Source organism: Urocampus carinirostris, chromosome 14, assembly GCF_059441175.1.
Source record: "Urocampus carinirostris isolate Australia breed hairy pipefish chromosome 14, RoL_Ucar_1.0, whole genome shotgun sequence".
In the NCBI taxonomy this organism is placed as follows: Eukaryota; Metazoa; Chordata; class Actinopteri; order Syngnathiformes; family Syngnathidae; genus Urocampus; species Urocampus carinirostris.
This window is the reverse complement of record NC_142362.1, coordinates 25,872,031-25,885,258: the sequence shown is the minus strand read 5'-3', so window position 1 is coordinate 25,885,258 and position 13,228 is coordinate 25,872,031.

Below are 13,228 nucleotides of genomic sequence, written 5' to 3'. Positions count from 1 at the left end.
TTTTTATGGACTTGTAATGTTTACCAAAGAGTAACAGGTCAAAGAGGTGGTGTCCGGCCTGAGACTAGTCGTTTATAATATTGTTGGCTCTTCTGCAATATTGCAAGCCAGCTATGTCCTCCAGATAGGGCAGACAGCAGCCAGTTATTCTCTAGGCGGTTTTAATGCCTCAGGTGAGGTTTTTCTGTATTCTGCGCAACAGTGTTCTTGATCGATGATTTTTTTGTAGTATAAAAACTGGGGATATAGTTAAGGTTTCAATGTTTGAAAATATGTGTGTCAAGGTTCAATGAGTAAAGTGAATTTTATCAACAGTTAGTCATTGCACACAACATGTTGTACATTACTTTATGATAGCCTACGTCCTCTGTGTTGTACAATCACTGGAAAACGTTGTTTTAAAAGTATCTTGATTGACCGTTGGAAAATTCTGTAACATCTCTGACACATATTAGGAGAGGTATTGTGCCCATTCCAGCCTTTTTCTTAAAGCCACTGTTTGTATAATGTAGTGCCATGTGGTGGAATAATAACTTTATCCCTCCATCCATCCATTTTCTGCACTGCTTATTCTCATTAAGGTCATGACGGTGCTGAAGCTCATACCACATACCCACCCAATCGCTGTGCCATTGAATAATACTTAATTCCCTAAAATATGACAATAATCATTTTAAATAATGAGCAAAATCACAAACGTTTTTTTAATACTTTTAGGTCTTGACATTTTCAAATTATATGACTTGAGACTCCTTTCAAAGAAGTTGACATTTTTCATTGGCATGTTGTAGTACGGATGGTTAAAGTTCAAAGTTAGCTTTTTCAATAGTGTTTCTGGCAAAGGTTCAACGGCCACAAGTTCTACAGCTTGGTCGCGTATTAGGCCTAAAATTTCCAGCCCCACCCAGTGTCACATGTATTAAAGCCTGACCCAGCCTGAGCCCAACCATTTATCTTAAATTGAGGAATAGAGCCCGAAGCAAACACGGATTTACATGTGTTATTTGTGAGGACTCGGGAGGAAGAAGGCTGTTTTTGGCTTACTCAACTCCGACACCTCGGCCAGGTGCCGGCTTGCTTTTCTGGGTCAGATGTTTCGGTTGCCGAGTGTGCCTATGAGCGCGAACATATGGGCTGCGCTGCGCGAGAGGGGTACAGAATCGATTGTGCAGAACCCCTACCAGGAAGAAACAACAAATGACAATGAGTTCGTGAGAAAGGAACCCAGCCCCAACCTGACATCATGATTGACATTTTAAGCTCGACCCAACCTGAAATTAAGGCCTAAGATTTTACCTCTATACAGCATTTGTCTTTGCTCAGTCTTGTGATTCAGGCATTCACCGCTTTCATCTTTGCTCTCAGAAGCTTTTGCTAGCCCCTTTTCATGTGCTGCCCTTGCTAACACACGTTAGCCACTCGACTGCAACCCCTGGCTCGCTGCTAGCTGCTTGCTCGGTCTTCGGTTGCTCATAGGCCTTTTTGTCTGAATTAATGTCCTGTTGCTGGCTGAAATTATCTCAGCTCAGGCAAAAAAACAAAACATTAGGATTTAGCGAATTTTGCAAAGTGGAATCCATAGGGCTTCTGTAGTACAACTTATTTGAATGACCAGCCTCTCCTCTCTTGTATGATAAAGTGACCTCTAGTGTTTTCTGGTGTGTATAATAAAATACGTCAGGACTCTGGTCCTGTGGACATATTTAGTTTATTTCTCTGAACATAAAAATGTGTCCTTATATTATTGCAGTGAAGAAACAACACAGAATTTGCGACTTATTTAACGTTTAATAATAAGAACAACTTGTTCACAAGTATCACAGGTAAAGTAACCATCCTCCAATGACTTATGATGTCAAATACTACGTATATTTGGGTTGGTCGATGAACAGTTATTATCACGATGCCGTTCTCGCGCTGATGAGAGGCGACAACGAGACAATGCCGGAGACTGTACGCCCTATAAGATAATAAAAACGAAACACTCATCACGTCTACGATTTGACGCGAGTGGCTCAGTGACGGCAGCTTCACCAAACTGTTTTAGACCGAGTAGAAAAATTCCTCATGGGCATCCTCGTGGAAAATAGCACAAAGGTTTACCAAACATCATTGTGGCGGTGGCACCAATTATTCTTAATCAAATCAAACTGCCTCAGCCCAGTCCTAGGAACACGCTGATCACTCCAATGACAGCAACTGTCAGTCTGCCTCCCACCAAAGAGAAGAAGCTGTTGGAATAATTAGTCCATGCCCTGTGAATATAATAATACAAGAGCCCAGATGACATCCAAAATATGCACGTCGCCTTTAGATGACCTGAAAAGTCTCTCTGGCTTGGCTTGGAGAACCTGGCAGAGGTTTGGGTGTCACAAATGAATAGCTTTGATTGAAGTCAGTCACAACAAGCAGATAGTTTGGTCTGATGTACGCTCAAACAAAGGTCTAAAAAAATACTAAATAAAATAATAAAATTCCCTCAATGATTTTGGCTACCTTTGGCTACAACATGGTCATCATGGGCACCATGAAGCCCTTAACGCCGTAGTTCTTAACTGGTCTAACTTCAGGATCCACTATTCCACCCCAAGGACAAGCTGCGACCCAAATCAAGAAAAAATGTCCACTTTGCCAATGTATTGAATGAAAGGACTGTACCATTTAAAGCAGAGTCGGTAGAATATATTGACCTTTTGTTCATAAAACCAAACCAGAAAACGCCCCCTTAAAATATAGCCTCAGACTAAAATGAAATTCAAAGAATAATAAAACAAGTACCTTAAACAAAACTAATTGTTAAAGTATCAAGATAAAAAAGATAAATAACCTGGTTGGTTGTTTGGTTGGTTGACTGGTTGGTTCGTTGTTGAGATCATTGGGCACCATTTCCTACAGTGTGTCTGGGCAAGTGCAGCCTGGTGGCACCGACCCCTCTCCAGGTTTAAACCACTTACTGTACCTTCCAGCAGCGCCTTATTGTAACTCATGCATCATTTCTGTATTTTGCAATCATTTCTTTCTTGGACTTATTCGCTGTGTCACTTGTTCCTACATTTTCTTTCCCTTATCACTCACTTTCTTGTTGCCCATTGTTATGGGCAGAAAAAAAACCAACAACTTATGGGCAGAAGTCTTCTTGGTTTTGAAACTTCCACTGCACCTCTGTCTTTTGGGGTTCCACAGGGTTCAATTCTAGGACCACTGCTTTTCTTTTTGTATATACTCCCGCTGGGCTCCATTCTCAGAAAGCATTGCATCCTTTCATTATTAAACCTATGACAGTCATATCTATCTGCCTTTAAAAGAAAAAGATGCACCTTCCATTAAACTCCTACTCTTCTGCCTTGATGAAGTTTAATGTCAAAGCCTGGACTGCCCTAAACTTTTTCAATTTTAGTGAAAGGAAATCTGAGGGGATTCTCTTTGCTCTCAGTGACTTGGGTGTATCTCTACCCCTTGACTTGGGCCCCTTGGCACTATATGTGAAGCCCACTGTTCTTAACTTGGCTTTTAAGATGGATATTAATTTTAAACTAGATCAGCAAATAAGTGCAGTTGTGAAGTCAAGCTTCTTCTATCTGAGGCACTTAGCAAAAGTGAAGCCCTTTTTCACACGTGAGCCTTTTGAGATTGTGATCCATGCCTGCATCACTTCTTGGCTGGACTACTGCAATGCACTGTATTATGGAATCAGCCAGTCGTTCATCCGCCGCTCAACTTTTAAGTGGCTCGTGTAGGAGGAGCATATTACAGCGGTTCTGGCTTCCCCTCACTGGATTCCCATGCTATTCTGGGTTTGTTTTAAGATTTTTTTTACCGTATTTTCATGACTACAAGGCGCACCGGGTAATAAGGCGCACCCTCCAAAAATAGTTTCTTGTCCTATATTTTTCATACATAAGGCGCACCGGACTATAAGGCGCTACAGTGGGAACATGAACAAAACAGTCAGACAGTTCAGTCAAACCTATTAACCCCTTAACATTCTGACGACTCGCAAACAAGCAAATACATGTCTCAGACATGTATGGACCCCGTGTCTGTACGATGTCCCCAATCACTCAAATGTGTCATATCACATTTCATTGGGAAGGTTAAACTCTTGGGATTCAAAAAATGCCAACCATTTCTTAGTTTTTATTTTCTTTTTTGCTGGTAACTGAGTGAACAGCAATGTAAGAATTTTATCGCGCAAGGAAACGTGTTTCTTTACTGTGCATATGACAATAAACACTTTGAATTGAATTGTATAAAAAAAAAAGACTCATCACAGAAACATCAAGATCAGTCTTTAAAAGATACTGGGAAAATATAAAGCCTGGGTAGATAGATAGATAGATAGATAGATAGATAGATAGATAGATAGATAGATAGATAGATAGATAGATAGATAGATAGATAGATAGATAGATAGATAGATAGATAGATAGATAGATAGATAGATAGATAGATAGATAGATAGATAGATAGATAGATAGATAGATAGATAGATAGATAGATAGATAGATAGATAGATAGATAGATAGATAGATAGATAGATAGATAGATAGATAGATAGATAGATAGATAGATAGATAGATAGATAGATAGATAGATAGATAGATAGATAGATAGATAGATACAGTAGATACACACTCCAAAACAACCTTCTTCCACATGTTTGATGTGTCTCCCAGGTGGCTTGTGGCAAACTTTAAACGACACTTTTGGATATCTTTGAGAAATGGCTTCCTTCTTGCCACTTTTCTTACTTCACAGGAAATTACAGTTTTATATTTTGATGTTTGAAGTCTGAAATGTGTCAAAAGGTCACAAAGTTCAAGGGGGCAGTATACGACTGATTGTTGTCCTATGGACAGATTATCCCACCTCAGCTGTAGACCTCTGCAGTTCATCCAGAGTGATCATGGACCTCTTGGCTGCATCTCTGATCAGTTTTCTCCTTGTATGAGCTGAAACTTTAAGGGGACGGCCCGATCCTGGTAGATTTGCAGTGGTCTGATACTCTTTTCATTTAAATATTATTGCTTACACAGTGCTCTTTGGGATGCTTAAAGCTTGGGAAATCTTTTTGTATCCAAATCCAGCTTTAAACTTCTCTTTATACAAATAAAAAAGACTTGACTTGACTTGACTCTACAACAGTATCTCGGACCTGCCTGGTGTGTTCCTCGTTCTTCATGATGCTCTCTGCGCTTTAAACAGGCATCTGAGACGATCACAGTGCAGGTGCATTTATACAGAGACTTGATTACTTACACACAAGTGTTCCAAGGTGGCGGCGCGCGCGAGGGCAGCGGCTTCAGGGGCTCCAGTTTTTCTTTTGTTTTTCAGTGTTCTTTTATCCCCCATATTTTCCCTTCGACTCCCTTCACAACTACAATAACATCCACAACATCCCTAGAGATATACAGAGACCACAGGATCTTCCTGGGTGATCAGCCTGCTGACAACAACGGAGCAAAAGAAAAAGGCTGCCGGTCGGGCCTAGGCTAAGAAGGCGACCACACAGACCAGCGCTTCCAAGTATGTTCTTGAACAACGCCAGATCCATCATCCACAAAATGAGGGAATTTGAGCCATGGATCGCCACCAACAGCTTTGTCCGAAATAGGAGTATTTTTGCCATCACGGAGTCTTGGCTTCACTGACGCCGCAGTCCAACTAGCCGGACGAACGCTTTACCGGCACGAACGAGACGGAGACTCCGGTAAAAACAGGAGTGGGGGACTATGCGTTGCAATAAAAGCCGAATCATTGACACACACTCCTCACTCGATATAGAGTTTCTAGCAGTATCGTGTAGACCCTTCTGTCTACCGAGAGAGCTAACTGTGGTCATTGTGGTTGCTGTTTACGTTCCACCGGATGCTAACGTTCCACCATATGCTAACATTAGCGTAGCGCTAAATCTCCTACCCGCTGCTATCAATAAACAGCTTGCACACCCCGACAGAGCTTTTATCGTCGCCGGCGACTTTAATCGGGCATGCTTAAGGACTGTACTTCCCAAATCTATTCAATACATGGACTGACCAAGTAGGGAAAAATCACTGGACCGTGTGTACAGTAAGATCAAACATCTAGTTGGATCCGGCCATCTCTGTCTGTCCCTCACCCCCTCATACACCCCCTCCGAAGGAAAACAAAGCCTATGCAACAAGGACAGTACAAACATCTTCTTTGTTCCTTTATCACTTTGTTTTCTTTATCGTCGCTGTAAAATGTGGACCTGGAGTGCCACGTCCAATTTCGTTGTCACAATATATTCAACCCATGTTGTAACAATGACAATAAAGGTATATTCTATTCTATTCTATTCTATTCTATTCTATTCAATTCATCATCGTTATTCATTTAGATTAACATTGAATTATTCAGTCATCCTCACTGAACTTCTGGACAGAGATTGCTGCACTGAAAGTGAAAGGGCTGAATAATTTTGCACACCTACTTTTTCGTTTTTTAATTGTTAAAAAAGTTGATATCACCCAATAAAGTGTGTTCAACTTCATGATTGTGTCCCACTTATTGTTGATTCTTCACAAGAAATTACAGTTTTATATCTTGAGGTTTGAAGTCTGAAATGTGGCAAAAGGTCACAAAGTTCGAGGGGGCCAAATAGTTTTGCAAGCCAATGCACTTGCATATAAGCCTATATCGCATATAAGCCTAAATTACATATAAGCGACCCTCTAAAACTGATTCAAGACAGCCACATACTAAAAAATTTGGACCCCAAAATAATAACAAAATAGTGTACGAAAACAACAATAAATACTTAATTGTGTGGATAAGAAAGATCCCTATACCTGTAAAAAAGCTAGAAATACAACATTTTTTCAAACCATTTACTGTACTTTGGTTTCTGGCCAACCAGTTTAGAAACACTTCACTAGGTTATAAAAGCCATTAAAATTGATCAATATCGATCAGTCAGCTTGTATTCATTTTTTGTTTAATTTGGATCTCCGTCCATTTAACTTTGACACCCCTGTTATGAATGATACCAACCAATACTAAGTGAAAACCGCTGACCTTGAAAAATCATTTGAGTGTCATATTACAGGTGTTAACCACGACAGGGGATAAAACGTTTAACACCTGAGAGTCACTTTTCTCACTATGTTGCAGTATAAAGCAGTCATTGCTTTCGGCCCGGTATTTTGTACATCCCACTAAATTCCTGCAAATAATCATATACCCGCCCTATACTAAATTCTCCCCCTCCTGTTATGATGCAGGATATTTGGGTAATATTTTGTAAAAAAAAAAAAAAAAGAAGATTCCGGACTACAGAATCCCGTGGTTAAAAGATGCATGCTCAAATTTGAACAAAACTCAATTTTGTGTTTGCACTGGGCGCACCAGATTTTAAGCCGAAGACTTACAGAGGCACAAAAATGAACTAGTTCACCATTTAAAAGAGTTTTTAATGATCAGGATGATGTTTTTTAAAGCTGGTGTTCACTTGTATTCTTTAAGAAAGCAGACTATTTTTTAAAAGAAAAATGTGCTCATTACATGAGCAACAAAGCTAAGAGCACGATGCTGGAAAAAATGTAGCTCGTATAAAGAGGTACAACTATGTCGCACTTACTAGGTACGGGGCAAACAGTGGTGGGCCTGCCAGGCCTTCCCTGATGGCCTAAAATAATCAGAATCATGGGATGTTGATTATATTTTTGCCACAAATACTCTAATACTTATTACCGTAAAATTCAGACTAAAAGCCGTGACTTTTTCCCAAGCGTTGCATCAATGCAGCTAGTTTATGAACTTTTTCTAAGAACCGCCAGCGGCCCAAGCAATAAAGGTGAAAGTGAAACACGTGGACTATACAGTGGATTGCGAAACTATTTGCCCCCCTTGAACTTTGTGACCTTTTGCCACATTTCAGACTTCAAACATCAAAATATAAAACTGTAATTTCCTATGAAGCAAGAAAAGTGGCAAGAAGGAAGCCATTTCTTAAAGATATCTATAAAAAGTGTTGTTTAAAGTTTGCTACAAGCCACCTGAGAGACACACCAAACATGTGGAAGAAGATGCTCTGGTTAGATGAGACCAAAATCGAACTTTTTGGCAACAATGCAAGACGTTATGTTTGGCGTAAAAGCAGCACAGCTCATCACCCTCAACACACCATCCCCACAGTCAAACATGGTGGTGGCAGCATCATGGTTGGGGTCTGCTTCTCTTCAGCAGGAACAGGGAAAATTGTTAAAACTGATGGGAAGATCGATGGAGCCAAATACAGGCCCATTCTGGAAGAAAACTTAATGGAGTCCGCAAAAGACCTAAGACTGGGACGGAGATTTGTCTTCCAACAAGACAATGATCCAAAACATAAAGCAAAAGCTACAATGGAATGGTTCACCCAAAAAAATATCAAAGTGTTAGAATGGCCAAGTCAAAGTCCAGACCTCAATCCAATTGAGAATCTGTGGAAAGACCTGAAAACTGCTGTTCACAATCACTTTCCATCCAACCTCACTGAGCTCGAGCTCCTTTGCAAGGAGGAATGGGCAAAAATATCATTTTTCTCCATGTGCAAAACTGATAGAGACATACCGTAAGCGACATGCAGCTGTAATCGCAGCAAAAGGTGGCGCTACAAAGTATAAACTCAATAAGGCTGAATAATTTTGCACACCCACTTTTTAGTTTTTAATTGTTAAAAAAGTTTAAACTATCCAATAAAGTGTGTTCCACTTATTGTTGATGCTTCACAAGAAATTAATTTAATATCTTTATGTTTGAAGTCTGAAATGTGGCAAAAGGTCAAAGTTCAAGGGGGCCAAATCGTTTTGCAAGCCACTGTATGTGTCGAGGAAGATGCAAGTTAAATGTAAATTAGTGCTTTGAGCATGAATAAACTTGCATAAAGAAACCCTCATCAAGGAAAGGGTGTCAGATGTTTTTCATGATCAGTATATTATAAGATGATCATCATATATCGAACCTAAAGAGTTTAAGCCTTCCAATTATATGGTATGCATTCAGAGACTCTTGACATAGTACAGACACCTATTTTTTTTTTAAAAGTCCGGCGGCCCACCGGCGGGCCGTAGGAATGCTAAGAGGTTAAGGTACCTTGTACTATTAAAGCTCTTTCTGTCTACCATCTTTCTTTTGTTATTATCTCATGTTTCAATGTGGGCAGATGTGGCTTATCGTCAGTTGCGGCTTATGTATGTAAAAAATGAAAATGTTTTTTCCTTAATAAATATACTGGGTGCAGCTTATAATCAGATGCACTTTTTACGGTAAATGATTTCAAATTATCTGTCAGCTGCCTTTTATTGATTTTCCCCTGGTTGCACAGCTCCCAGATGTGTGCTTTCATATTTTAAGCATTTAACCTCTCACATTTCATCATTACTTGTTACCAGGGTCATTAATCTACCTGAAGGCTTTCACAATCAGCTCTACCAGCCGTGAGGCATAAAGTAAGTGACGATAAAGATGTTGGTTGAACAAATCAGATTTCAAGTTGGCGGGTCAGTACCTGCTAGCGAGCCTTGGGAAACGTCCCAGGTTTAACAAACTATAATTGGCTAGGGTTCAGTAACGGAGGCTTCACAATGAAAAGGTGAAGAAAAATACAGTATCCCCAGTCCACTGCTTCTGTCAAACGAACATTTTTATGCCAGAAATTCGACAAGACAGGCTTCAGTTCCAGCCTTATAGTCGATGGCAATATGTGGAACCTAATCTGTATGACAGAGTAATTCTTATTGAGAAAAGAAAGAAGGAAGGGTTTTGTGCACAAATAAAAAAGATTTGGGGTGAATAAAATTTGAGTATATTCCTAAATAATACTGCAATCTAATGAGGATAAATTAGTGATGCTTTTTTTATATGTGTCGCAGCTGTAGCTGCAATAAAGGTTTTACATCAGGCCGGATCAGGACTGTTGGATAATTTATTCTGGCTCGCCAAAGATTTCTTAGTACGTCAAAAAAGAATTACTGTCTTCGGGTTATTTCTATTAAATGTTAGGATTTTTTTCATAAATGTAAACAAATGTTCTCTCGAACCGCTGGAAGGGAGTTTTGAGTTTGTGTAGCATGGTGAGGTGGTCCGGGTGTAAAACTGCATTCACTCAACTGTTAAAATGAACAAGTTAACGCTTTCAATGCCCCCCCAAAAAAACATTGTTTATGTATAATTGTGTTGTGTTCAGAAAAGATCCCTTGTCATCCTTGATCATAATATGTAGGGTAGGTTACTCATGTAGGCTGAATGATAAAGCATACTACTGAAAAACTAAGCTGAAAATTTGGATTTGATTTTCTTTTACTGATCCAGCCCACATCAGAAGAGAAAATCTGGATCTGGCCCCAGAGCCAATTGGCATCCCTGTTTTATAGTCATAAAAAGATTAGAGCACTGGATTGATTCAGCCTACTGAAGGCCTAGGTGTGAAATCTAAGGCCCGCCACTGAAGGCAGACAACGGGGGCTGCAACAAAAATGTGAAAGTCAAAAGTCTCATCAGCTTAATTACATTTGAGCCCCCCTTGCCCCCCACACACAATATACTGTTAGAGCATGTCTATACAGTCCAAACTGTCCGTAAAAAGACATTATGAAAAGAGAAGTGTCTTGATGAAATAACACAAAGCTGCTTGGCAATGGAGCTGACAAGCAAAGTGTGAACAGTGTTGACATGGGAGTGTGGTGGTGGTACAGATGTCGGAGTGGGTGGGTCGGAGCGGTGGGCTTGCCCGTGTGGTGATGATGAGACCAGACACGAGCCACATGAGGCCCCCCTCACAATGTGCCCTGCAGTATGTCCAGCAGTCTGCTTTTATCTGTGAGCACACACATTCACAGAGACACGTGAAGACAATCATTATTACATGCTCCTATTATGGGATGCTCATATTAGATACTTATATCATATTTCCTTATCATTATCAGACTGAGTAACGGAATACATGTAACGGGTTTACGTAATTACGATATATAAACATTTCAGTGTATTTGGTTACAATTTAGGAAGAAAAGACTTACAAGTAATTTTAATAAAAAGAAGGATTACTTTGCAGGATTACAATTTTATTTAAATGTATATTTAGTACACTAAAAAATCCAGCCCAAGTCAGACCTACAAGTGTTGAAGCCCGACCAGGGCCAAGCCCGACCAGGTAATTTGATTTGCAGCACAGAGGCAATATTTAAATTGTGTCTATCAAAATTAAAATTACTTACACCCATAAATCTAGCCCAACTCAGACATGCAAGTGCCTAAGCCCGACCAGACCCGAGCCCGACCAGTAACTTGATTTGCAGAACAAAGGCAGAAACAAACCCTGCAATTTTATATTTCATCTGTGAGGACTCAGGAAAAGGAAAGGTGATTTATGATAACAAATTAAAATATTTCATTAAAATTAGTTAAAAAAGTTTAAGGCCATCTGTATTTTGACGGATTGAAAATCGGGCCATATACCAGAGCAGCAGTACGTCCTTAAAAATATAGCACAGCACTTTCAGAGAGACAATAAAGAACAATGGCAGGTGGATCCATCCATCCATCCATTGTCTTCCACTTATCCCGGGTCGGTTCGCGGGGGCAGCAGCCTTAAAAGGGAAGCCCAGACATCCCTATCCCCAGCCACCTCCTCCAGCTCATCCGACGGGATCACAAGGCGTTCCCAAGCCAGCCGAGAGACATAGTCTCTCCAGCGTGTCCTGGGTCGCCCATGGGGCCTCCTGCCGGTGGGACATCCCCGGAACACCTCCAAAGCGAGGCGTCCAGGAGGCATCCTTATCAGATGCCCAGGCCACCTCAACTGGCTCCTCTCAATGCGGAGGAGCATTGGCTCTACACAGAGTCCCTCCCGGATGACTTAGCTTCTCACCTTATCACTAACGGAAAACCCAGACACCCTGCAGAGGAAACTCATTTTCGGCCACTTGTATCCGGGATCGTGTTCTTTTGGTCATAACCCATGACCATAGGTGAGGGTAGGAACGTAGATCGACCGGTAGGTCGAGAGCTTTGCCTTTCTGCTCAGCTCCTTCTTCACTACGACGGACCGGTACAGGGTCCGTGGCAGGTGGATATTTTTGAAAAATGTAGACGAGGGAGAAGCCCTCTCCGAACTGGACGTAATTATTGACATCAGTGACGCCACCAGGGGGTGGCCAGGGGTGGCTCCAGCCCCCTCTTTAAATTTGTTGGCCACCCCACTGGCCACACTGCTTGCCAGTATATTGTGATATTGTTGTAGCATCAGTTGACCTGTTGATCCAAGTTGGAAAGTTATTTTTGTTTTATTTTATTCATTCAGTAATAATTATTTTTGTGTCACATTAACATTGTGATGGGAAATATCCATTTAAGATACTAAGGCCTGAACCCGGCTGGAATTCAGGTAGGGCTCGGCCTCAAGATCTTTCCCCTGAAATAAATTACCTGACCTTGATTTCCTGCAATTCTTTTTTAAGGCTACATTGTTGATTTTGTAATTTTGTTTATATTTTGTTTATTATGTCTTTTATTAGCATATTGATTTTTGGGAAATGCCTAAATTAATTAAAAGTAATCAGGTTACATTACTGCAATATTGTGTATTTGGATATGGTAAATGATTACATTTTTTTAAAAAAGGTAACCATAACTGCATCGGATTACATGTTTAAAGCAACCCCACCAACCTCACATTTACACTCAAATTTGAAGTCAGTGATAGACGGGACCTCATTTGGGATTTTCAAGCTGTGGCGTGTACTGTATTTAGGATCATAAAATTATTAGGGTAAGATCCATGAGAAATTTTAAACTTAACTAAAACAATAAGTTGTATGTATATATCTCAGATAAGTAAATGGTAAAATTGTATTAGTTTAATAGCTTTTATTTATCATGGATTTTGATTCGGATTCAGAATATTTTTTGTATTTGTCCAAAAGACCTTTAAAACTTTGGTGAATCCTTCCTCTCATAAATTAAATAAAACTTAAAATCCACAAATATTCAGAATAAATAACCCAAAAGCCATAAAATACCCAATGTAAATATTCAAATCGGTATCATAAAGTCTTAACAGCAGCATGAGATAACGTTAAAGTGCAATCTTGACAAATGGTCATTATTCACTCGGGAAGGGGGAGTGAGTAGTAATGATATACGGAAACAATACAACATGCTCAGTTATTGTTAGGCAATTTGTGATCATTTTTCTTGAATTCTGTCTTTTTCTAAAAGTTTCAAG